Below are 26,078 nucleotides of genomic sequence, written 5' to 3' on the forward strand. Positions count from 1 at the left end.
GACTCGAACGTTCGAAATCAAAAGTGCTCATTTTAAAGGCTAATTTGCATGGTATTGTCCTAAAAAGGGTTTGGGGACCCGGGTCCTACCCCAGGGGACATGTATCGATGCAAAAAAAAACTTTTAAAAACGGCCGTTTTTTCGAGAGCAGTGATTTTAATGATGCTTAAAGTAAAAAAAAATATTCCTTTAAATATCGTACCTGGGGTGTGTCTATAGTATGCCTGTAAAGTGGCGCGTGTTTCCCGTGTTTAGAACAGTCCCTGCACAAAATGTCATTTTTAAAGGAAAAAATCTCATTTAAAACTGCTTGCGGGTTTAATGTAATGTCGGGTCCTGGCAATATGGATGAAAATCAGTGAGACAAACGGCATGGGTATCCCCCAGACCATTACCAGGCCCTTTGGGTCTTGTATGGATATTAAGGGGAACCCCGCACCCAAATTAAAATAAGGAAAGGTGTGGGGCCACCAGGCCCTATATACTCTGAACAGCAGTATACAGGCGTTGCAAACAAGACAGGGACTGTAGGTTTGTTGTTAAGTAGAATCTGTTTGTAATTTTTAACGGGTACATTTTTAACGTGTTTAGCTCCAGCCAAAAAATCTTTTTTAAGCTTTTTGGAAAACATAGGGAAGGGTTATCACCCCTGTGACATTTGTTTTGCTGTCTTTCCTCTTCAGAAGATTTCACCTCACATTTTGTCCCAATGACAAATGTTTTTTGAAAATTTGGGGTTTTTTGTGGAACAAGGATTGGAAAGCATCAGTGGAAAGGAGAAATGTTTTTCCCATATTAACTCTTACAGGAGAGAATTTCCCTTCCTAGGGGTAGATTTCATCTCACTTCCTGTTGTCTCCTTCAGTTTGTAAGTTAGATGTTTGAAAGTAGGGGCCTGCCCTATATGCTCAGCAGAAATTTGGGCCTTAGGTGTTGTTGTGGCCACAAGACTGTAAGCCCTCACAGGGCCCTGCTGTGAAATATTAGATCAAGAATTGTAATTACATGCCCCTGTTGAACAAGGGCAGAAAAATTGGGCCTTTGGTGGTGGTGGTGCCGCAACACTGTAAGTCCTCACTCGCTCTTGGTGGGTGCAGAAATGGGCCCTGCTGTGAAATATTAGATCAAGAATTGTAATTACATGCCTCTGTTGAACAGGGGCTGAAAAATTAGGCCTTAGGCACTGGTGCTGGTGCCAAAACACTGCAACCCCTCACAGATACTCTAGTTAGAATGCAGAAATGAGCCCTGCTGCAAAGTATTGCATCAAAAATTGTAATTACATGCCCCTGTTAAACAGGGGCTGAAAAATTGGGCCTTAGGCACTGGTGGTGGCGCCCAGAACCAAAAATGTTCTTACAAGCTATCAGCGTGTTGATTGAGGAGGAAGAGGATAATTACTCAGGGATAGTCACTCAGCATCAGCATAGGCAGTCTTTGAAGGGATCTGAGATTTCAAAAAAAAATATTTGGTTACATCAGTATCAGGTGCTTGGTAGCTGGTGGTGATCCAAGACTGATTCATTTTTATGAAGGTCAGTCGATCGACCGAGTCGGTGGACAGACGCACCCTGTGATCGGTTACAAAGCCTCCAGCAGCACTGAATGTGCGTTCCGAAAGAACGCTGAATGCAGGACAGGCCAGTAGCTCAATTGGATACTGTGCAAGCTCTGGCCAGTGATCCATCCTCAAGACCCAGTAACCCAGAGGATTTTCGGTGGGAAAGGTGTCCAAGTCTGATCTTGCCCCTAGGTATTCCTGCACCATGTAAAACAGACGCTGGCGATGGTTGCTGGAACCGATCATACCTTGGGGCTGCGGACCAAAAAATTGTCTGAACGCATCGGTCAGACGGCCACCTTCTCCACCACTCCTTCTTTGACTGACCGAAGCCTCAGCAACACGTTGTCCAGAAACAGGAGTTTGTAACCTCCCAGTCTCTGGGAACGCGTTGCACAGACCTTTCTGCAAGGCCTCCCGAAGATGTTTCATCCTCTGCTCCCTCTGCGATGGCAAGATAAGGTCCGCAACCTTACCCTTGTAACGTGGATCAAGGAGGGTTGCCAGACAGTATTGGTCCTTTCCTTGATACCACGAATACGAGGATCCTTACGCAGGCTTTGCAGGATCAGGGAGGCCATGCAGCGTAGGTTTGCTGAGGCATTCAGTCCGGAGTCCTCTGGGTCACTAAGGACGACATGGTCCGCAGCCACCTCCTCCCAGCCACGTACAAGTCCATGTGTTTCTTGGGACTGATCCCTTAAAGACTGCTGCTGATGCTGAGTGCCAGGCTCCACCTCCATACTGACACAATCTTCCTCCTCCTCCTCCCCCTCCTCTTCCTGTGTGATCGGCGAGCACGCAGGAACACTGTCTGGATAAAGGGGGCCTTGAGAGCTAAGGAAGTCCTCCTCTTCCTGCCTCTGTTCTGCCTCAAGTGCCCTGTCCATTATTCCACGCAGCGTGTGCTCTAACAGGTGGACAAGGGGGACAGTGTCACTGATGCATGCACTGTCACTGCTTACCATCCTCGTGGCCTCCTCAAATGGTGACAGGACAGTGCATGCATCCCTGATCATGGCCCACTGGCGTGGGGAAAAAAAAACAAGCTCCCCTGACCCTGTCCTGGTGCCATAGTCGCACAGGTACTCATTGATGGCCCTCTGCTGCGTGTGCAGCCGCTGTAGCATGGCCAACGTTGAGTTCCACCTGGTGGGCATGTCACAGATTAGGCGGTTCTTGGGCAGGTTAAACTCCTTTTGGAGGTCCATCAGCTGAGCACTGGCATTATATGACCGGCGGAAATGCACACAGACTTTCCTGGCTTGCCTCAGGACATCCTGTAAGCCCGGGTACCTGCCCAAGAACCGTTGCACCACCAAGTTAAGGATGTGAGCCAAACAGGGCACATGGGTCATTTGTCCCTGTCGGAGGGCAGAGAGGAGGTTGGTGCCATTGTCACAAACCACCATTCCTGCCTTAAGTTGGCGTGGCGTCAACCACCTCTGAACCTGCCCCTACAGAGTTGACAGAACCTCTGCCCCAGTGTGGCTCCTGTCCCCCAAGCACACCAGCTCAAGCACCGCATGGCATCTTTTGGCCTGCGTACTTGCGTAGCCCCTTGAACGGCTACGAAGCACCGCTGGTTCCGAGGACAAAGCACAGAAAGAGGCCATGGAGGAAGAAGAAGAGGAGGGGGTGGAGGAGAGAGGTGTGTCACAATCATTAGCATTTTGGAGGCGTGGTGGCGGAACAACCTCCAACACTACTGCACCTTGTCCTGCATCCTTCCCAGCTGCCAGCAGAGTCACCCAATGCACCGTGAAACTTAGGTAACGTCCCTGTCCATGCCTGCTGGACCATGAGTCAGCGGTAATATGCACCTTACCGCTGACCGCCCTGTCCAGCGAGGCATGGACATTGCCTTCCACATGCCGGTAGAGAGCCGTAATTGCCTTCCGTGAGAAAAAGTGGCGTTTGGGTACCTGCCACTGAGGAACCGCACATTCCACAAACTCACGGAAGGGGGCAGAGTCTACCAACTGAAAAGGCAGCAGTTGAAGTGCTAGCAATTTTGCCAAGCTAGCATTCAACTGCTGGGCATGTGGATGGCTGGGAGCAAACTTCTTTCGGAGGTGCAGCAGCTGGGGCAGGGAAATTTGCCTGGTACAATCTGACGTCGGTGTACCAAAAGCAGATTGCCCACAAGTACTTGGCTGTGACACACCTAATTCTACACCTTCATTCCTCTCAGTGCAGGTTGAGAGGACTGAAGGTATAATGGGGTTGGAGATCTCAGCTGATGAGGAGCAAGGAGAGGTCCTCTTTGTTCTTTGGTGTGGGTCTTTTAGATACGCTTGCCAACGAACTGCATGGCAGGTCAACATATGTCTGGTCAAGCATGTGGTACCCAAGCGGGAGATGTTTTCGCCACGCGAGGTACGCTTGAGACATATGTTGCAAATACCAGCGGTGCGATCTAATGCACTAGTCTCAAAAAAGGCCCACACCAAAGAACTTTTTGAATAACGCGCAGAGACTGCAGCGCCCTGCACATGTGGAGCTTTGGGGTGTGATGCAGTCAAGATGCTGCCCTTAGGCTGGCCCCTGGAGGGCATCCTGCCTCGTTGGTGATGTGCCACCTCCTCCTCCTCTCTCCTATCAGGCACCCACGTTGAGTCAGTGACCTCATCATCCCCTCCCTCCTCATCACTGGAGCAAACCTGGCAGTATGCTGCAGCAGGGGGAGCATGACTGCCAGATTGCTGTCCTTCTTGGGCACCCCTCTGTCCGTGCTCACGTTACTGCCTTCATCGAGCTCAGTATCATCATCAGAGCCTTTCAAAAGCTGGGCATCCTCCTGGAGCATGTACCCAACACTGTGGTCAAACAGTTCGAGGGACTCCTCAGGAGGACATGGTGGGGCTAGGGAAGGAGTCACTGATGACATTGAGCCAAGGGAAGAGGCCGTTGCTTTGCCAGACAAAGTACCCTGGGCATGAGTGAGAGAGGATGAGGAGGATGAGGACGGCTTGGTCATCCACTCGACCAAGTCTTCCGCATGTTGTGGCTCAACACAGCCAGCTGCCGTGTCCCACGGCCACGTGCTGATGAGGATGCACCGTCTCCACGACCAGCACTAGACACAGAGCCTGCTTGCCCTCTCTTATTGGCTTGTGACTGTCTGCCTCTCCTTCTTGGCCTTCCAGACATACTAATGGCCTGTAGCTGCACTAAGCTGGGATATATATATATATATATATATATATATATATATGTACTGATACTGCAGCTAGCAAAATCAACTGCCTGTCTGTAGTATGAGAACACCACCAACCTTCTACAGGTAGCTTTAGCTGAACACTGTGCAGAGCTCTCAAAAAACTAATTTGTAGCTTTTTTAGCTGCCTGCGGTAGTGATAGGATCAGGAAAACACCACCAACCTTCTACAGGTAGCTTTAGCTGAACACTGTGCAGAGCTCGCAAAAAAATAACTTGTAGGTTTAGCTGGACACTGTGAGGAGGACGCACCACACTAACTTGTAGTTTTAGCTGAACACTGTGAGCAGGACACACAGCACTAACTTGTAGGTTTAGCTGAATACTGTGAGGTGGACGCACTGCACTAACTTGTAGCTTTAGATGAACACTGTGCAGAGGTCTCACTACACTAACTTGTAGGTTGAGCAGGACGCACAGCACTAACTTGTAGTTTTAGCTGAACACTGTGAGCAGGACGCACCGCACTAACTTCTAGGTTTAGCTGAACACTGTGAGGTGGACGTACCCCACTAACTTGTAGTTTTAGCTGAACACTGTGAGCAGGACGCACCGCACTAACTTGTAGGTTTAGCTGAACACTGTGAGGTGGACGCACCACACTAACTTGTAGTTTTAGCTGAACACTGTGAGCAGGGCGCACTGCACTAACTGTAAATAGTCTAGCTGCCTGACTGTGGTACTAATAGGATCAAAAGAACACCAGCAATTTTCTTCAGGTAGCTGTAAATACTGTAACAAGACAAGCCTGCCTGTCAGTAAGAAGATAACAGGAACGGATCTAGCTGAACACTGTGAGCAGGACGCACCGCACTAACTTGTAGGTTTAGCTGAACACTGTGAGGTGGATGCACCACACTAACTTGTAGTTTTAGCTGAACACTGTGAGCAGGACGCACTGCACTAACTGTAAATAGTCTAGCTGCCTGACTGTGGTACTAATAGGATCAAAAGAACACCAGCAATTTTCTTCAGGTAGCTGTAAATACTGTAACAAGACAAGCCTGCCTGTCAGTAAGAAGATAACAGGAACGGATCTAGCTAAACTGAATACAGTGTATATATATATATATATATATGCAACACCTGGGATGCATATATATATACACAATACACTGTAAGTGCAGCTAACTGACTGACTGTTCTGCCTAATCTATCTAACTCAAATCAAATGACACTGTCTGTCTCTCTCTCTATCTATGAACGCCGGAACACACACTACACAGGGCCGCCGTGCAGGCGGCCTTATATAGTGTGGGGCGTGTGCTAAATCCCCTGAGCCATAATTGGCCAAAGCCTCCTTGGCTCTCTGTTCAGACGGCGCTGTGATTGGCCAAGCATGCGGGTTATAGTGCATGCTTGGCCAATCATCAGCAAGCAATGCACTGCGATGCCGCAGTGAATTATGGGCCGTGACGCACCACACGAATTTGGCGCGAACGGCCCATATCGTTCGCAATTCGGCGAACGGGCGAACAGACGATGTTCGACTCGAACACGAAGCTCATCCCTAATTACCAACAACAATGAAGCCAGACACTACTGGACTGGATTTTAATATTTATTGTACACAGGTTATGTGTAGCTTGCTTTGGCAGCCTTTCCCTTAAAACACTGTATCACAGTTTTGTTTTGGTTTGTTTTTGTTTTTTGTTAGAGAGCACTGCTACACATGGTTTTCTTGTTTTTATATGTGTATCACTGCATGGCAACAGTTTCAGAAATATAACATTGATTTGACAGTCCTATGAGAGAAATAAAGTAGAATTTGAGTCTAATAACAAGTTAAACGTTACAGTTAATGGATTTTTTTAAGATGTTGCCATGTGCTGTGAAACATGGCTTGCATCTCACATGCCAGAGTGGATTCCCAGCTGGTAATTTAATTAAAGTGAGAGAACGGTGCCAGGTCCTGATGGGTAACACTAAGACAATCTTTCAAGGTGAAATATCAAAAACAAAAAAAGTCAAAACTCAGATCCCTTGCTGTCATCCAGTAGTTTAAAAGAAATATAAAAAGCCTAGAAGCTCTGTATAAAAATTGGGACAAAATAAAAAAGAAGTGCACTAAAGAATTGTGTGTGTAATTTTTTAAACTTCAATTATATCCATAGAGTCCAGGAGCAATGTGTTCTAAGGAGGAACAAATATAGGGCACATATGGCATTACCTGCCTGGAGTTTGCATGCTCTCCCTTTGCCTGTGTTGGTTTCCTCTGGGTTACATACATAATTACATAGAAGGTGAAGTAGAAAAAAGACACAAAGTCCATCAAGTCCAACCTATGTGTGTGATTATATGTCAAGGTTATCTGGTTTCCTCCCACACTCCAAAGACATGTCTGGTGGGTTAATTGGCTCCTGTCTAAATTGGCTCTATTATGTGTAGTGTATGTATGAATGTGAGTTAGGGACCTTAGATTGTAAGCTCCTTAAGGGCAGGGATTGATGTGAATAAATATTAAATATGTAAAGCGCTGTGTAAATTGACGGCGCTACATAAGTCCCTGTAATAAATAAAATATGGTGTATGGCTGTTTCTGATGCTGGATATATTTGAGGAAGTTAGTACGGTGTAAGGAGCTGAAGCAGCTGCTGGTGACACTGTAGTGCCTGCATTTGAGATTCCAGTTTTACTAGCGAGTGGCTTCCAACAGCCAGCAGGTCCCAACAATTGTTTACCAACTAATGCTAGATGCTGGGAAGCTATTTAGCCCCACATCAAGATTCACACAATAAGCCTGATAAACTATGATTGCGCTGCATTGCATTGTGCATAACTATGTTGCATCACACTTTGGTCCTAATTGTCTTGCACCATCACCTTGGTGCAATATTGCACACCTCCATCGTGCTAGAAAAAGAAATCCATTGTTGGGGGAATATTGTGTCCTGGAAAGGGGTAAAGAGTAGGAATGAGATCAAATTTATTCAGATCCTAGTCGAACTTACCTGAAAAATAGTGCGTGGTTTACGTGAAATAGTGGGAATGGCTTAAATGGGCGTGGCTCAAAGGGGGTGTGTTCAGAGTCTGAGATGAATGTGGGATGGAGAGTTAAAGAGGGAGAGAGGAATGAAGGGACAGCAGCCCTAGATTCGACACAACAATAGAAATATGTGTATTCTAGAAAGTTTAACAATTAGCAGATAAAGATACTCCAAACACCTGGTGTTAGTGCTTCAATCATCCCGGCACCATGATTGTTATGGTGTCAGGATGATTGAAGTGCATTATTTCTATTATTACATTGTAATATAAAATGAAATCTTTCAACTCACCATAATGCCAAATCAGTGGGATCCCTGAGCGTGTCACTAGCCACGACGCCTGCCACCAGCAGAGTCCTTCCTTGCATCAGGTGCCCCCAGCAGAGTCTGTCCTTGCATCAGGTGCCCCCAGCAGAGTTTGTCCTTGCATCAGGTGCCCCCAGCAGAGTCCGTCCTTGCATCAGGTGCCCCCAGCAGAGTCCATCCTTGCATCAGGTGTCCCCAGCAGAGTCTGTCCTTGTATCAGGTGTCCCCAGCAGAGTGCCTCCTTGCATCAGGTGCCCCCGGCAGAGTGCCTCCTTGCATCAGGTGCCCCCAGCAGAGTCCCTCCTTGCATCAGGTGCCCCCAGCAGAGTCCCTCCTTGCATCAGGTGCCCCCAGCAGAGTCCCTCCTTGCATCAGTTGCCCCCAGCAGAGTCCCTCCTTGCATCAGTTGCCCCCAGCAGAGTCCCTCCTTGCATCAGGTGCCCCCAGCAGAGTCCCTCCTTGCGTCAGGTGCCCCCAGCAGAGTCCCTCCTTGCATCAGGTGCCCCCCTGTTGCACAGACAAGAGCCAGTGGCTTCACTACAGCTGGTGTCACCCGGTGCGGAAAAAAATTGGTCTCACCCCCCCTCCACCAACTATGGTCCCCCTTCAGTACAGACCCCCCTCGCTTAGTAAAGACCCCCCACTAAGTACAGACCTCCCCTCCAACAGTATAGATCCTCCTCCCTCAGTACAGACCCCCCCACTAAGTACAGACCCCCTCCATCAGTTTAGACCCCCTCAGTGTAGACCCCCCTCATCAGTATAGACCCCCTCAGTGTAGACCCCCCTCATCAGTATAGACCCCCTCAGTGCTGTCCCCCATCTATCAGTATAGACCCCCTCAGTGCAGTCCCCCCTCCATCAGTGCAGACCCCCTCAGTGCAGACCCCCCTCCCTCAGTGCAGACCACCCTCCCTCAGTGCAGACCCCCCTTCCTCAGTGCAGACCCCCCTTCCTCAGTGCAGACCCCCCTCAGTGCAGACCACCCCCTCTATCAGTGCAGGCCCCCCTCAGCGCAGACCACCCCCTCTATCAGTGCCAGTGCAGACCCTTCCCAGCACATGTCCATAGAGCAGAAGGAACATGGCAGAAGGAACAGTGCCGGCGCCGTGTGTTCAGTGGAGAGGGGAGGGGCCGATCCGTGCAACTAACCCTGGCTTCAGTATTGAGAGAGGAGAATCCGATTCATTGGCTGCACGGATTGGGCCCCCTTCCTCTCTCCACTGAACACAAGGGGGAACGATCTAGCGGCGGCGCCGGCGGCCATTTTGCTGAAGCCAGCTGCTCCAAAAATGAAAAAAGCAAATATTCCCGATTTCCCTGGGCAAAATCCCGGTTCGGGACAGCCTCCGATCGGGACGAGGGTCCCAAAATCGGGATTGTCCCGGGAAAATCGGGACTGTTGCCAACTATGGGAAAGCACCAGCTGTAGATGTTTGGCCTAGTACAGGTGACAGCTTCCTGGTGGGCTCGCTCACATGGGATGGACTAGGATTTGAACATCCCTGAGCCTATCACTAGTAAAGAGACAGCAGATTGTGGTCATTAGATAGGTGGCAGAAAAACACTTGATAGTAGGGACAGAGCAGAAGCATACCTCCCAACTTTTTGAGATGAGAATGAGGGACACCTATTAACAAAAGTATATAGACATAGGACACCCACCTGCCACGTCCCCTTAAAGTATAATTACATTTAAAAAATAAGGACCAAGGGGAGCTGCAATAAACTGATTGACCTGTGAGGCAATATTCCATATACTCACGATAACAAAAGCCAGTGCACCGCAACCAGTGAGACCGTGACAATAAGAGAACACGACTCCACCCAGTATGGATGCACTCGCTGATAGATACAAAGACTAAATATCTGTGAAACAATATCGAGTGCCCAAATAATGAAGTGACTGAATGAAAGTGATGAATTCAAAACATAAAAAATTCCACAAATAAACTAGTGACTACATAATCAAAATATAAATATTAACATATATGAAATATTGAGTGACTAAAGTCCAATAGTGATGACGGTGACCCAAGGCAGGGTTAATAAACAAATGATGAATCAAAAAAATATATATAAATAAAAAAACAATAAGTTGATGGTAAGTAGTGGTTTCTTCAAAGGTGATGAAAATGAAAACACTCCAAGGAAATGTGACAAAAATAGAAGTGCCTCCACCACAGCAAACACTGCCGCTTACCAGATGATATTGGTCCCTTTTTACAGGGGACCACACTGTGCAGATGGCTATTGCCCCAGCCCGGGATCTTTATGGGGTGCACTGGACTCTTCAACCTCAGCGGTGATGGTCCCTACGCAAATCAGATCGAGCCCAGCAAAAGAATCCACATAAAATGATAAAGGCTAAAGAAATGCGTACTTACATTTACAGTCAGGTCCATAAATATTGGGACAGCGACACAATTCTAATCTTTTTGGCTCTATACACCACCACAACGGATTTGAAATGAAATGAACAAGATGTGCTTTAACTGCAGTTTTTCAGCTTTAATTTAAGGGTATTTACATCCAAATCAGGTCAAAGGTGTAGGAATTACAACAGTTTTTATATGTGCCTCCCACTTTTTAAAGGGACCAAAAGTAATGGAACAGATTAACAATCATCCAAACTTTCAGTTTTTAATACTTGGTTGCAAATCCTTTGCAGTCAATTACAGCCTGAAGTCTGGAACGCATAGACATCACTGGACGCTGTGTTTCATCCATGGTGATGCCCTGCAATGCCTCTACTGCAACTGTCTTCAGTTCCTGCTTGTTTTTGGGGCATTTTCCCTTCAGTTTTGTCTTCAGCAAGTGAAATGGATGCTCAATTGGATTCAGGTCTGGTGATTGACTTGGCCATTGCATAACATTCCATTTCTTTCCCTTAAAAAACTTTTTGGTTGCTTTCACAGTATTCTTCGGGTCATTGTCCATCTGCACTGTGAAACGCCGTCCAATGAGTTCTGAAGCATTTTGCTGAATATGAGCAGATAATATTGCCCGAAACAAGTCAGAATTCATCCTGCTGCTTTTCTCAGCAGTCACATCATCAATAAATACAAAAGAACCACTTCCATTGGCAGCCATGCATGCCCACGCCATGACACTACCACCACCATGCTTCACTGATGAGGTGGTATGCTTTGATCATGAGCAGTTCCTTTCCTTCTCCATACTCTTCTCTTCCCATCACTCTGGTACAAGTTGATCTTGGTCTCATCTGTCCATAGGATGTTGTTCCAGAACTGTGAAGACTTTTTTAGATGTTGATTGGCAAACCCTTCCTGTTTTTGAGGCTCACCAATGGTTTACATCTTGTGGTGAACCCTCTGTATTCACTCTGGTGAAGTCTTCTCTTGATTGTTGACTTTGACACACATACACCTACCTCCTGGAGAGTGCTCTTGATCTGGCCAACTGTTGTGAAGGGTGTTTTCTTCACCAGGGAAAGAATTCTTCAGTCATCCACCACAGTTGTTTTCCGTGGTCTTCCGGGTCTTTTGGTGTTGCTGAGTTCACCGATGCGTTCTTTCTTTTTAAGGATGTTCCAAACAGTTGATTTGGCCACATCTAATGTTTTTGCAATCTCTCTGATGGGTTTGTTTTGGTTTTTTCAGCCTAATGATGGCTTGCTTCACTGATAGTGACAGCTCTTTGGATCTCATATTGAGAGTTGACAGCAACAGATTCCAAATGCAAATAGCACACTTGAAATGAACTCTGGACCTTTTATATGCTCCTTGTAAAAAGGGATAATGAGGGAATAACACACACCTGGCCATGGAACAGCTGAGCAGCCAATTGTCCCATTACTTTTGGTCCCTTAAAAAGTGGGAGGCACATGTACAAACTGTTGTAATTCCTACACCGTTCACCTGATTTGGATGTAAATACCATCAAATTAAAGCTGAAAGTCTGCAGTTAAAGCACATCTTATTTGTTTCATTTCCATTGTGGTGGTGTATAGAGCCAAAAAGATTAGAATTGTGTCGATGTCCCAATATTTATGGACCTGACTGTAGATGGATAAAATACAGCATAAAAAGAGATTGAGCCAGCCAGCCTCAAATAAGCTTGTTGCTTCCGGGACTACAGTGTACAGCAGTGACGTCAGTACGTTGCGCCTCCTCCCTACGCGCTTCGTCACTAACAGGACGTCGCGGGGCACAGACGACGTCCTGACGCACCGCTTAAATACAGAATGACTACCCAAGCCTCAGTCTGAATCCCAAGGAAGGAGCCCAGAAGTGCCATCTTGGTCAAGGGAGAACTTATCAAAAAACACATCTACATGTCTGCACACTGAGGGCAAATCATAAACAACTGCAAGCCGCCTAACAAATTAAAGGACGTGATAAGGGTATCACATGTTGCCAGCTACCTTGAATAGCTTAGGGAGTGTTTGTCATAAACAAAATTATAGACAAATCTAATGAAAGAAGGAGGTGAAGGGATTATTATACGGCAGTGCGTCGCAACACACAGTCGGTGCTGCGCAGCAAAGCCGATCAGAAATCAACTTAAATGCACAAGACTGCCAGAATGGCCCTAGGAGTAAAAAGGCTGCCAAACTCATAACATCAATTAATTAATATATGGACCGTCAAGAGTAAAAATATGACGGTAACACCATTACACCTCCAAAAATAAAGGTAGATGGAGAAGTGATTTTAATTAAGGGACCTCTCTGTAAAAAATGTTAATAAATATACAGAATAAGTACAAAATTATTGATAGGTGAAGGGAGTATTAGTTCACCGTCCTCCCTTAACAAAAAGGCGCTAAACAACTCCCCAGGACCCAAATCGGGCCTAACCGTTCACAACAGCTAAAATTAATCAATACAAATAGGAATTTTAATAGAACAGACACACTATATAAAAAGTACAATATTATTGTGATAACATAAAAGTAATAGAACCACAAAAATAATTGTGACCAAAGGATATCCCAATAAAAATGAGAATGGATAAAAAGGGATAAAAAAAAAAGCTAAATATAAATAAAAAGTGGAGAAAATTAAAAATAGGAATTGTCACTAAGAGTTATCGATAAAAGAGTTGACATTGACATTTATATTTAGACCGAAGGGGGTATAACTCTTTATTTTATGCACCCAAGACATCTCTAAGAGCCCTTTCACACTGGGGCGGGGCGTTGTCGGCGGTAAAGCACCGCTATTGTAAGCGGCGCTTTACCATCGGTATGCGGCCGCTAGCGGGGGGGTTTTACCCCCCTGCTAGCGGCCGAGAAAGGGTTAAAACCACCGCAAAGCGCCTCTGCAGAGGCGCTTTGCCGGCGGTATAGCCGCGCCGTCCCATTGATTTCAATGGACAGGAGCGGTAAAGGAGCGGTATACACTCCGCTCCTTCACCGCTCCGAAGATGCTGCTGGCAGGACTTTTTTTTACCGTCCTGCCAGCACATCGCTCCAGTGTGAAAGCTCTCGGGGCTTTCACACTGGAATTAAAGCAGCGGCTGTTTCGGGTAAGTTTGCAGGCGCTATTATTAGCGCAATAGCGCCTGCAAACCGCCCCAGTGTGAAAGGACCCTTACCTAGAGATGCTTCTGACTAAACAGCTGCCCCTCTATTGGGGTTTGTATTTGTCGATGCCTAAAAAAATTGTATTAGATGGATCCCTATTATGTACAGTAAGATAAAGTTTTGAGACAGAATGTTTGGTGAAGCCCGTGCGTATGTTGTTTATATGTTCATTTAAGCGGACCTGCAGTGGTCGCTTAGTCTGGCCCACATATTGCAGGCCGCACGGACATTGAAGCATATAAACAACTCCAACCGTGGAGCAAGTAATGAAAGGCTCAATGGAAAAAGTTTTAGAAGTACAGGTAGAGATGAAACTAGTAGTCCTTCTCGTCCTGCATCGATTGAGTAAACAGGCTTGACACCTTCTACATTGATAGTATCCGGTGAGTTCGGAAAATACATTTGGTCTATTCATGGGGGGGATTCAGAATATTAGGTGCCAGTGTATCTTTCAAAGATGGTGCACCCCTAAAAACCACATGGGGTTTATCTGGCAAAATGGATTTTAACACCCTATCGTTTTTAAGGGTATGCCAGTGTTTATTCATTATATGTTTAACACTGGAATGTTGGCATGAAAAGTTGGTAATGAATGGACAACGATAGGTGTCTCTATCCTGACCACCAACCTTCTCTTTCAACAAATCCTTATGATCCACATTTTTAACCTGATCCAATGTATTGGTAAGAAAATCAGGAGCATAACCTTTAGCTACAAATCTTTGGGTCAGAACCTGTGACTGAGTCAAAATAGCACTATCCTCAATGCAATTGCGTTTTAATCTCAATTATTGGCTCTTAGGCACAGATCTGAGTCACGAGGCATGATGGCATCTATCGTTTGGGATAAATGAATTTCTGTCAGTGGGTTTAAAATATGTAGAGGTAACAAAACCATCCCCACCGGCAGAAATCGTAAGATCCAAAAAATGGATCTGTTCCAGACTCGCCTCTTAGCTCAAATGAATGCCCCTATCATTGGTATTGAGGGAGCACATAAAGTCCGACAGATCGGACTCACTGCCATCCCATAGGAGGAGAATGTCATCTATGTAGCGAACCCACAAGGTCACCTCCGACCTTGGCTGGGCATAGACGACATACAGTGAAATAACATCGGCCGTCACAGGCCTGGTCCCCACACGTGGTTTGTAATTGGAGAGGAGGTTAATGCCATCCCGAGTGTCCTTCACATAGGAGCGCATTGAACGCACCAAAGGCTGTAAAAAGAAGTCAATATACTTGCCCACCCGGAATGTGATGGAATCAATCACACTAACTATGGGACATCCGGGGGGGCAGGTAAGACTCTTCTGTATCTTTGGCAGATAATAAATTATCAGGATCCTGGGCACCCTAGGCACCAGGAATGCCCTTTCTTTCTTATTTCAATTATTTAAATTAAAACCCCTAGTGACAATTAACTCCAATTCACTCCTATACCCTTTACTAGGATTGGACGGCAAAAGGGTATAGGTAGCATCATCTCCTAAAATACGATACATTTCTTGCATGTAGTCGTCTTTATTCAAGATGACTATGCCTCCTCCTTTATCCGAAGGGTGGATAACCAAATCCTTGTTGGCACATAGAGAGTCTATGCCTAAATCGATATCCTTTTTATTCCTAACAAGTTTAACCTGCATGTAATCAAGGTCTTTAAGGGCCAAATCCCTAAAAACTTCTAAGGAGGGGGATAAATGTCCAGGAGGGTTGAACAATGACGCATTGGACAAACCCGAATGTGAAAAATCTAAAGCGGATGTCCTAGGATTGAAGGGGTTTGAGGCCATATACTTCTGGACATTGAGCTTTCGGACATATTGATGGATGTCCATACAGGTTTGAAATTTACTAATATTGCGAGGTGGTGCAAATTTTAAACCCCTGTCTAGAACTCTTATCTCAGAGTCCAACAGGGTCTGGGAACTCAGATTGAAAATACCAGTGCCATCTAAGTTCTTGGTCTTTTTGGACTTAGTGCGCCTCCCCCCTCGAGTTCCTATCTGAGTTCGACCACCCTTTTTGTTCCTTGACTGGGCTTGGGAAAACCCCAATTCTGTTCTTCATAGCTATCGACATTATTAGTCTCTCGATAGTCAGGATGGTTAAACCCATAATAGCCATCTGGAATACCGCTAATTCCTCCCATTCTAGGAGCTGATTCATGAACACCTTCATTGGGGCCTCCAGTATCTGAGAGGTAAAAAGCTATTCTGGGTTTGAATGTTATAATCCGGCTCATAGTCTCTGTCATAGTGCACCACCTGATGGTCACTGCATACATTAGACTCACCATACCCTGTACAACAAGGGTAGGACTGAGCAGAAATACGGTTATCAGAATAGCCATATTTGAAATTAGAAATAGAACCACGTCCCCGGGGGGTCAAATACATCCATAGTGTTCCTCAACATGCAGGTTAAACTTGTTAGGAATTAAAAGGATATCAATTTAGGCATAAACTCTATGTGCCAAGAAGGATTTGGTTATCCGCCCTGCGGATAAAGGAGGACGCATAGTCGTCTTGAATAAAGACGACTACATGCAAGAAACGTATCGTATTTTAGGAGATGATGCTACCTTTTGCCATCCAATCCCAGTGAAAGGTATAAGAGTGAATTGGAGTTAATTGTCACTAGGGGTTTTAATTTAAATATTTTAAATGAGAAAGAAAGAGCATTCCTGGTGCTTAAGGCACCCAGGATCCCGATAATTTATTATCTGCCAAAGATACATAAGAGTCTTACTTGCCCCCCGGGACATCCCATAGTTAATGGGATTGATTCCATCACAAGTATATGGACTTCTTTTTATAGCCTTTGGTGCGTTCAATGCGCTCCTATGTGAAGGACACTCAGGATGTCATTAACCTCCTCTCCAATTACAAACCACGTGTGGGGAACAGGCTTGTGACGGCCGATGTTACTTCGCTGTATACGGTGATTCCTCACCAGTTGGGTTTGGATGCGTTTTTTTTTTCTTCTTGAATAAGATTTCTAATTTACCTCAGGAACAGATTAAATAAATTATGGTGGTGTTGGAATACGCAGCTACTTACAATTTTTTTTGGTTCGATGGTCATTACTATCGCCAAGATAAGGGGGTCGCTATGGGGGCCAAGTACGCCCCCAGTTTGGCGAATTTATTCATGGCCAAGTGGGAGAAGGATGTTGTCTATGCCCAGCCAAGGTCGGAGGTGACCTTGTGGGTTCGCTACATAGACGACATTCTCCTATGGGATGGCAGTGAGTCCGATCTGTCGGACTTTATGTGCTCACTCAATACCAATGATAGGGGCATTCATTTGAGCTATGAGGTGAGTCTGAAACAGATCCATTTTTTGGATCTTACGATTTCTGTAAGAGCCAATAATTGAGATTAAAACGCAATTGCACTGAGAATAGTGCTTTTTTGACTCAGGCACAGGTTCTGACCCAAAGATTTGTAGCTAAAGGTTATGCCCCTGATTTTCTTATCAATACATTGGATCAGGTTAAAAATGTGGATCGTAAGGATTTGTTGAAAGAGAAGGTTGGTGTTTGGGATAGAGACACCTATCATTGTCCATTCATTACCAACTTTTCATGCCAACATTCCAGTGTTAAACATATAATGAATAAATAATAGTAAAAAATCCAGCGCCACAAAAAACATTGGAATACAAAAAATTAATATATAGTGAGCTGCTAATCCCAAAATCTAAATTACATAATCACTAGTGCAAATTGATCAAGGAAAATAGTGGGAAGCGCTATTGTGAGCTTATTAAGCTAAAAAATGAATATATAAAAAAATTAAAAATGCAAAAATTAAAAAAATATATATAAACACCAGCCTACCTATTTGGATTGAACTAAAAAGCCATAAATAGAAAGTGGACCCAGGAATAATTCCTAGAAGTGTACTATGATAGTGAAGGCCAATAAACGTGATGATTTTTAAAAAAAAGAAAAACAACTTGTAGAAAACACAGATGACTAAATAATATGAAATACACAGTAGTATAAATCCAAGGAAGATAAAAAGTTCATAAGGTGAAAATAAGTCCATAAAGTGATGACTCTGGTGACAAAATCTTGGTGGTAATGGGACTATGAAATGACAGTAGAACCCCTTCACCGTCTGTAGATATCACCCAAAGTGCTCATGGGATGGGTGTCAGCTTACCAGATGTAGTTGACCTAATTAGTGAAAAAAAGGTCAAATAAGCTTTCGCAAGATGATGCTTGCTGCAACGGAGAGTACTGTGGACTGGACTTGTTTCCTCACACCAGCTCACGATAGGGGTATGAAATAAAATGTAGAAGGAACCAAATAGTGTAATTCCGTTTAATTAAAAATATTAAAACAAACGTAGCCAAATGGCTGCTTACATTGGTGGTGCCATCGCCCGGCACTGAGGCTGGATATCATGACAAAGTGGATGGATGGATGTCCCGCAGTGAAGCGCTGGAAGCCAGCGTGCGTTCCACCTACAACGGCAGGCAACCAGAAGCACCGTAGATGTAGTGTAGTAGCGTGACCAAGTACCGCCTCGACATACGTTTCATTAAACACGTCTTCAGGAAGCGTACTTGGTCACTATGGAGATGGAACTTAAGTATTCCTGGTACAGTAACATATGGGGAGGGGATTTGAACGAATAACAGCCTCAGCGCCGGTCAGGGCAAACTAAGCAGACTGCCATTTAACAGACACAAATCCTGCCGTGTTAACACAGTAAAATAGCATTAGTAAAACACATTGGTTAAGCGTAAAAAGGTTTTAATGGCATTAACCCACACTGGGAAAGTATAATAAAATGAGCCAAGCTGGTAAAGATGACACTGGTTTATGGCTCATGACAAGATAAAGAAAAAAACAGGAAAAATATTGTGTTTAACCACTTCAATACAGTGCACTTACACCCCCTTCCTGCCCAGACCAATTTTCAGCTTTCAGTGCTCTCACACTTTGACAATTGCTCAGCCATGCAACACTGTACCCATATGAAATGTGCGTCCTTTTTTTTCACACAAATAGAACTTTATTTTGGTGGTATTTAGTCATTAGTGGGTTTTTTATTTTTTGTGCTATAAATAAAAAAGTCCATAAATTTTGTGAAAAAATGCCTTTTTCTTTGTTTCTGTCATAAAATGTTGCAAATTAGTAATTTTTCTTCATAAATTTTGGTCAAAATTTATACTGCTACATCTCTTTCGTAAAAATAACCCAAATTAGAGTAAGCCCCGGTTTACACAGGGGCGGCACGACTTGCAGGTCGCCTCACCGAGGCGACCTGCAAACGACTGCCACGGCGACTTGCAAAACGACTTCTGTATAGAAGTCTATGCAAGTCGCCCCAAGTCGCCCCCAAAGTAGTACAGGAACCTTTTTCTAAGTCGGAGCAACTTGCGTCGCTCCTATTAGAACGGTTCCATTGTACAGAACGGGAGGCGACTTGTCAGGCGGCTAGGTCGCCTGACAAGTCGCCCCCTGTGTGAACCGGCAGTAAATTATTTGGTCTTTGTAAAAGTTAGAGTCTACATACTATGGTGCCAATCACTGAAAATTGATCACATCTGATCACAACTGATGTACTGACGGCCCATCTCATTTCTTGGGACACTAACAAGTCAGGAAAGTACAAATACCCCCTAAACAACCCCTTTTTAGAAAGTAGACATTCCAGGGTATTAAGTAAGTAGCGTGGTGAATTTTTTTAAGTTGTAATTTTTTCCCACAATTCTTTGCAAAATTTTTTTTTTTTTTACAAAATTGTCATATTAACAGGTTATTTCTCTCTCAGAGCATATGCATACAACAAATTACACCCCAAAATACATTCTGCTACTCTTCCCGAGTATGGTGATACCACATGTGTGGGACTTTTACACAGCCTGGCCACATACAAAGGCCCAACATTGAAGTAGCATCTTCAGGCGTTCTACGAGCATAAATGACACATCAATGAACTTTTATGTGTACTGTTGGACCAGCAATTCATTAATAGCCACGAGTAGTTTTAAATGACTTTTTTTCCTTTTGAATGTCATTTTGCTGCCAGACTGTTCTAAACACAGGAAACATGCGCCCCTTTACAGGCATACTATAGACACCCCTCGGGTATGAAATTTAAAGGGATATTACACTTTTATTGTTTGACTTTAAGCATTATTAAAATCACTGCTCCCGAAAAAACGGCCGTTTTTAAAACTTTTTGCATTGATACATGTGCCCTGGGGCAGGACCCGGGTCCCCAAACCCTTTTTAGGACAATACCATGCAAATTAGCCTTTAAAATTAGCACTTTTGATTTCTCCCATAGACTTTTAAAGGGTGTCCCGTGGCTTTCGAATTTGCCGCGAACACCCCAAATTGTTCGCTGTTCTGGCTGACTGGCGAACAGCCGATGTTCGAGTCAAACATGAGTTCAACTCAAACTCGAAGCTCATCCCTACTCCTGAGTATGGCGATGCCACATGTGTGAGACTTTTACATAGCCTGGCCACATACAGAGGCCCAACATCCAAGTAGCACCATCAGGCGTTCTAGGAGCATAAATGACATATATAATTTCCTGGCAACCTATCATTTTTGAAAGCCCTTCATATTTCCAACACATAGCATGTACTATTGTGGAAAGGGTAAAAAAAAAGCATTACCTGTGCTTTTAGTAGTATCCACAGAGGAGAGCACTGGTCCAGGCAGCAGGCAGGGATGTGCATAGCGACAGCAATAGTAATTATCCAGGCAGCAGGCAGGAATATTATTGTCTATAATCAACACAAGGATATTGTCAGCACAGCACAGTCCATAGAAATTGTCCAGGCAGAGACAACCAGCACAGCCATAATATTGGTCCTGGTACACTGTTACCTGCAGACACTTATTATTGTACCACTCTCCAGCCCTTCATAAACATACTATCTCTTGCTACAGCTAATTATTTGCATAGTCCAGGTAGCGGTGTTGTCCGTTCATGCGGCAGGCAGAGGCACTGTGGCAGTAAGTCAGCAGCAGGCTGAGGGCCACAATCAGGTAAGACCTGTGCACAGGGGTAGAGGCTTCGACCCACCCAAATCTCTATGAAGCCTCCGGACTCCAGACCCTAATCCGGAAATGATGAAACCCAGAGAAAACCAAAAAAATGTTTTCTCCATCCGGAAAAACAATTCTGGAGCCCTTCACATATGTAAGACCCCTGTGAAAGTAGCAGGGCAACAGATCAGTCCAAGCGGTAGGCAAAAGCATAGTCCATAAAACAGACCAGGGTCAGTTCACGTGCAAGCAGTCCAAGCGGTAGGCAGTAGCGTAATTGATAAAACAGGCCAGGGTCAGTTCACGTGGAAGCAGTCCAAACGGTAGGCAGAGGCATAGTCACAAAACAGGCCAGGGTCAGTTCACGTGAAGCAGTCCAAACGGTAGGCAGAGGCATAGTCAAAAACCAGGCCAGGGTCAGTTCACGTGGAAGGCAGTGGCATGGTTATTTGGGGAATAATGGAAAATGGTCAGCACAGATGATGAAAATGGGGAAATGGTTAAAAATATGGGCTGATATTTTAGGGATGTATGATAAAGTTGGAAGCATTCACCAATACAAAGGCCATATTGGGAGGGACACTGGGGACAATGGTAGCTGGTATCTTTTCTAAATCCTCTTTTGGTGCACACGCAACATTTTTTTTGCCGTCCTCGGCCTGCTTCAGATGGTGGAATGCTAAAGGGGAAGTGGCGCTCATGAAGTTGGCGAACAGCCTCAGAGCGAAGGTCTTCTGGGGGGGGTCTTTGGTGATAGATGAGGGACATAACAACTTCTTCTATGAATTTTAGGAGGAGGGCGGGACTTTCCATGGATTTGGTGTAGACTACGTAGGAATTATAAATGGCCAAATGGATGAGATAAATTGCTACCTTCTTGTACCAGAATCGGGACCTCCTTATTGACAAATAGGGCTGAATCATTTGATCATTGAAATCCACCCCCCCATGTAGAGATTATAATCTTGGACATATGTTGGCTTTTCAATGGGACCTCGTCTTCTTTGTACCTCAACTGTAGTGTCGTCATGGATGGTGGACATCATGTGCACGTCCTTTTTATCCTTCCACCTCAAGGCCAGCACTTTTTTGCATCTCAATGATGCTCTTTCCCCCTTCACAGCTTTTTGTTCACTAGAGATTGTGGAAAGCCCTTCTTATTTTTTCTGGAGGTTCCACAGGCCAGGGTTTTTGCAATGTATAAGTGTTTGAAAAGGGGCAGGCTGGTGTAGAAGTTGTCAAGATATATGTGATATCCTTTGTTCAGAAGTTGGTATGCCAGGTCTCATACAATCTTTCCAGTTGTGCCCATGTAGGCCGGGCATTCAGGGGGCTGAAGCTGGGAATCCCTTCTTTCATATATGCGGAACGCATACAGATATCCCGTGGTTCTCTCACAGAGCTTGTATAATTTTACTCTGTATCTGGCCCTTTTGCTAGGAATATATTGCTTTATTCCTAGCCGGCCTGAAAAGGGTACCAGGGACTCATCGACACATATTCTGATCGGGGACATAGAGTTCTGCAAATTGTTGGGAAAAGAAATTTATCAGAGGGCGAATCTTATATAACTTGTCGTAATTTGGATGATTGTGGGGAGGGCACTGGGTGTTGTCGCTGAAATGAAGAAAGCGCATTATCATCTTGTATTGGGACCTGGACATTACGGCAGAATAAATGGGCATGTTGTGGATAGGGTTGGTGGACAATAGGAACATCCTTCATTTTTTTGTAATCCCCAGGTTTAGGGTGAGGCCCATAAACAATTTGAACTCCTCCAAATTTAGATCTCTCCACTCAAACGGACAGGCATAGGATGATTGTGGGTTGTTGGCAATATACTGCTGGGCATATAAATTTGTTTGGTCCACAATAAATTGCAGCATAGTGTCGGGCAAAAACATATGAAAGAAATCAATCTCTGAGAAATTTTGCGTGTTGGTCTGCACACCTGGCTGTGCTGTGAAAGGGGGAATAATTGGTGATGCCGAGTTGGAAGGCAGCCATGTTGGGTTGGCAAGACCATCTGACATGTATGTAGAGCCCCTGGCTCTTGGGGGACGTGACACCCCAGTAGTTGGATTGGAATTTCCTGTGCTGGTACTCAGGCGTGATGTGGCAGCACTGGTACTGGGTCTGGGCATTTGTTCCTGGGGCCTATCGCCGGCGGCAGTGCTGGTACTGCATTTGTTCCAGAGGCCTAACGCTGGTGGCAGTGCTGGTACTGGGCATGGGAATTTGTTCTTGGGGCCTATTGCTGGTGGCAGCGCTGGTGCTGGGCCTGGGAATATAATCTTGATTTCCAGAGTGCCGTGCCCTTTTAGGAGGGACCCATTCTTCCTCCGAATCATTTGCCGATTCACTATTCGGTTCAAATGCCGAATTTGATTGGGAATCAGAATTGGAATCTGAGGAGAACTCCCCGTTGCTCTCATCAGTCATGGAGAGGATCTGGAATGCCTCCTCATTGTTGTATACTCTTTTTGACATGACGTTGATGGCTGTGTGGCAGGTGACGGTCACTGATGGGCTGTGCGATGGCTGGCAGGTGACTTCACTGATAGGTGATGACGGTGTGACAGGTGATGGTCACTGATGGGTGACAGGCCATGGACAGTGACGGGTGATGGTCACAGACGGGTGACAGGCCACGGTCACTGATGGGTGACGGGTGATGGCTGGCGGTCACTGATGGGTGGCATGTGTTTGCTGGCGGTCACTGATAGGTGATGGGTGATGGCTGACTGTCACTGATGGGTGACGGGTGATGGCTGGCGGTCACTGATGAGTGATGGCTGACGGTCACTGATGGGTGACGGGTGATGGCTGGAGGTCACTGATGGGTGACGGGTGATGGCTGATAGTCACTGATGGGTGACGGGTGACAGGTGCACCGCTGACGGTCACTGATGGGTGACAGGTGCACCGCTGACGGTCACTGCTGATGGCAGTCTTATGTGACAGGTGCACTTTATTGGGTGACAGATGACAATTGGGGGGGTGATGGGACAGGTGTGGTGTTGGTGCAGACACTACAGAACACAGATTGGTAACTCACTGCTTCTGGCTCTTATCTCCTCACACTGGAAACGGTGTGTGAGGAGAGAAGAGCTGGTAACAGCTAGTTACCGCTCTGTGTTTACATTTAGTGATTGGCTGTGAAAGGATCACAGCCAATCACATGGGTAAACAGCCGGCGACGAGCAGTGTTCCCGGGAACACGCCGCCACCGACGTGCTCGCGCGCATGCGCCGTGCACATTATGGTGGAACCATCTGTGATCGCCTGTGACTTCATCACGGCTGATCACGTGGTAAACAGCCATGTCCAATGGCTGTTCACCCCCCTCAGTGGCGAGCGGTGCCTCCGTGACACACCGCCACCGAAGGAACAGAGATGCGCATGCACGATTGCGCGCATTCCCTGTTTAAATGGCAGGCCGTCATATGACGCCCTCCCGCAACTATAGCCGTGCCGCCTGGCCGTCATATGACAGCCGGCGGGTGGAAAGCAGTTAAATAAGAAAATAAGATTATTATGTGTTGCTATAAATAAATTAGTGAAGAGTTGCAAATTAGTTGATTACTCTATAAACCAATAGACAAACTCCCCATAACAAAAATTGTGCAAATGAAACCTATGATATAAAGCCTAGAGGGTGAGCTGAATAATTATTATTCGTTAGTTAAAAAACAATTGAGATCCAGCTCAATGTTTAAACCCTGGGGCTGCATCGTATGAAGACGATACAGCCATTTGGTTTAGTTCTGAGAGACAGCCTTTTTGAGATCTGTACCCCTCCAATGTGGAGTGATTTTGTCTATCCCATAAAAGGTAACTAGATGAGGATCTCTATTACGGAACATGCCAAAATGTCGTGATACACTATGGTTCAACAAACCTTTCAAGATATTGGCAACATGCTCATTAATTCGGACCCTTAATTTTTGTGTAGTGCGGCCCATATATTGAAGGGAGCATGGGCACTCCAATACATATGTGACATGGTTGGAGTTACATGTTATTAAGGGTTTGATAGTGAATTCCTGTTGGGTAACTTTGGATTGGAATTTAGTAATTTTCTTTCCTCCTCGTTGAGTGGTGAGACACGCTTTGCACCTTGTGCAGTAGTGAAAACCAGATCCATCAAGAAAGGTAGAGGGTCTTTTTGGAGGCTCTGGGACAATAGGAGCTATCGTGTTTCTTAATCCTGGTGCTCTCCTATAAATGAATTTTTCTACATTCCTATACTGTCTGTGGAACCCCGAAACGAATGCGAGGTCACCTTGGAAAGGAGGTTTGTCCTTAGGAATTAATAGTGATTCCCTATCCATAGATAAAACTTGATTTTTTTGTGAGATCTTCTAGGGAATATCCCTTCTCGCAAAATCTCTGAGTAAGTACGTCTGATTGTGTGTGGAAGTCAATTAGGTTGTCGTAATTTCTCCTGATACGCATATACTGGCCTTTGGGAACTGCTACCAGCCATTGGGGATGGTGGCAACTGTCGGTGGCCTTGAAAAATGTCCTTGTGCCAATTCTATTCCCATTTTTCACTAGAGTGAGATCCAAATAGTTGATGGTCTCCAGACTCCATTCTCCAGTAAATTTGAGGCCATATTGGTTGTCATTCAACATATGAGAAAGGTCTCTAGTTCAACCAGAGGACCATCCCACAAAAGAATAACATCATCAATGTACCTTTTATAATACTTAAGTGCCTTGATGGATTTATGATATATATTTTCCCACTCCCACTTATTGAACACTATATTGGCTACACTCGGGGGCATAACGTGCCCCCATCGCAACCCCTTTGATTTGGTTATAAAATTGGTTTTGTGCCCAAAAATAATTATTCCCCATCGCTAGTTGGAGTCCTTTCACCAGGAAGTTTATTTGGGACTTTTTTAATTTTGACTCTTCTACGAGGGCCAATTTCACCGCCACAATAGCGTGATGTTGTTTGATGCTAGTATAAAGTGACTCAATGTCAACGGTCACCATATAGGTGTTGGCTGATATTTCAATAGTTTGGAGAGATTGGATGAGGGCCCGACTATCTTTCAAATAGGATTTACCTCGAGCAACCAAAGGCTGCAAATAAATGTCCAGATATTCCCCCAGCCGGGAGTAAAGGGACCCAATCCCACTTACTATAGGCCGGCCTGGGGGTTGATCTCGGGATTTGTGAATTTTGGGCACTATATATAAAACTGGGGTGCATGGAGCACTGGGAATCAGATATTGGGCCTCTTTTTTATCTAGGATTTGAGTATGTATTACCTTATTAACCCAACATGCCAGTTGGGCTGTTAGTTGGGCTGTGGGGTCTGATGATAACGGTTTATAGGTGGTTGTGTCATTAAGTAATCTAAGGATCTTAGTGTTGTAGCTCTCTTTGGTGAGAATCACCACCCTTCCCCCTTT

This window comes from Aquarana catesbeiana, linkage group LG02 (assembly GCF_042186555.1).
Source record: "Aquarana catesbeiana isolate 2022-GZ linkage group LG02, ASM4218655v1, whole genome shotgun sequence".
NCBI lineage: Eukaryota > Metazoa > Chordata > Amphibia > Anura > Ranidae > Aquarana > Aquarana catesbeiana.